The sequence below is a fragment of the Artibeus jamaicensis genome, unplaced genomic scaffold (assembly GCF_021234435.1).
Source record: "Artibeus jamaicensis isolate MK-2021 breed Jamaican fruit bat unplaced genomic scaffold, CSHL_Jam_final contig_452, whole genome shotgun sequence".
NCBI classification, from domain to species: domain Eukaryota; kingdom Metazoa; phylum Chordata; class Mammalia; order Chiroptera; family Phyllostomidae; genus Artibeus; species Artibeus jamaicensis.
Window position 1 is genome coordinate 13,870,770 of NW_026521837.1, and position 1,370 is coordinate 13,872,139.

The 1,370-nt window shown below is 44.5% G+C and overlaps 1 pseudogene; it reads right to left on the reverse strand.

Moving 5' to 3' along the window:
- Positions 1–446: 446 nt before the first annotated feature.
- On the reverse strand, positions 447–1,086 carry LOC128627579 (40S ribosomal protein SA-like; annotated as a pseudogene).
- Positions 1,087–1,370: the final 284 nt, after the last annotated feature.

The window sequence follows — 1,370 nt, forward strand, 5'->3', positions numbered from 1 at the left end:
GTGGCACTGGCTTATAGATAGAAACATTGGCCAATGGAACAGAAAAGATTACAGAAGGAGATCTACACACACAGGTATAGGAGCAAAAGTAAGTTTACATTTGTTTGTATGGGATATAATCCAATAATTAATAAATAATGATACTAGAATAAACTTTGTTTTTTGTGTACTCACAACTGTAAACCTACTTCTGCTCCTCCCTGTATAGAGTGACTTAATGTGTCTAAATAATTACTGTACTCTGGTGAGAAAAGAATATCTTCTTAACTATCTTCCATCAATCTTATTTCCATTTTGTTCATGAGTTTGTGGAAGAGCAGGTTCAAACCACTCCAGTGTTTGATACGTATTCAGTGGCCTGCACCCAGGGGGCTGAGACCAGTCTCCAGTGGTAGCTGAGTGCTCCAGGCTCCCGTAGGGAACTGCCTTCAGAGCAGGCTGCAACTTCAGGGTTGAGTAGCCATGAACCCGGGGGCTGGTGCAGTCCATCCACCCTGAAATGCCTCCTTGGTCACAGCCCTTTCAGGAGCCCCCTGCTCTTCCTTTTCTACCCCTTCAGGATCTCTGTAGAAGCAGAGATCAAGCATGGCCTCCCATGAGTGTTTACAGGAGACGGTACCATGAGTGTACAGAATTTCCTTGGCCAGAATCCCCTCAGATCAGACCCTCTGTGTGAGCCCCCTTGTGGTTGCAAAGGATGGCAATGCCCACATGGCACAGAGGAGAGTCTGTGTGACACAGAACCCTGGTATCATTAACCACAACAAATCTCAGCTCCGGAAGGCTGCTGGCATCTGGTTAGTGAAACTTCCCCGATCGTAGGGGTCAGCAACAGGAGTGGCTTCAGTGACAGCAGCAACCTTCAGGATAGCTCGCTGGCCAGTATTGCTGGATAATATGACACTGACATCACTGTGGTTTCCAGTGGCAACCGTGTCATAGGCTGCCAGCAGAAGCTCTTCCCAGGGTCTCTTAGAGATTTATGATGCAGTTGTCATCACTTTCCTTTTTGTAGGTGTACTGTCCCACTTGGAAGTCAAGGTTGATGCCACTTAATGGGCTCGTGCTGCAAAGAATTGAGGACATTCTCCTCCTGCATTTACAGGACATCAGTGCCTCTGGACATTGTGAAAATTTAACTTGAAGTTACATGGCATCCAAGAACAAGGCCACAGGGGAGCCTCTTCAGATAGCACAGAAAGGTGAAAGAATGGCCTTTTTTTTAATAAGTGGTGCTGGACTACATTAAAATTAAGAAATTATGTTTGTTAACATATTCTATTCAGAGGATGAAAAGTAAGCCACAGAATTGACAAAAATATTTTCAAGACATATTCACAAATAATTCACGTCCAGAAAGTAAAGAATCT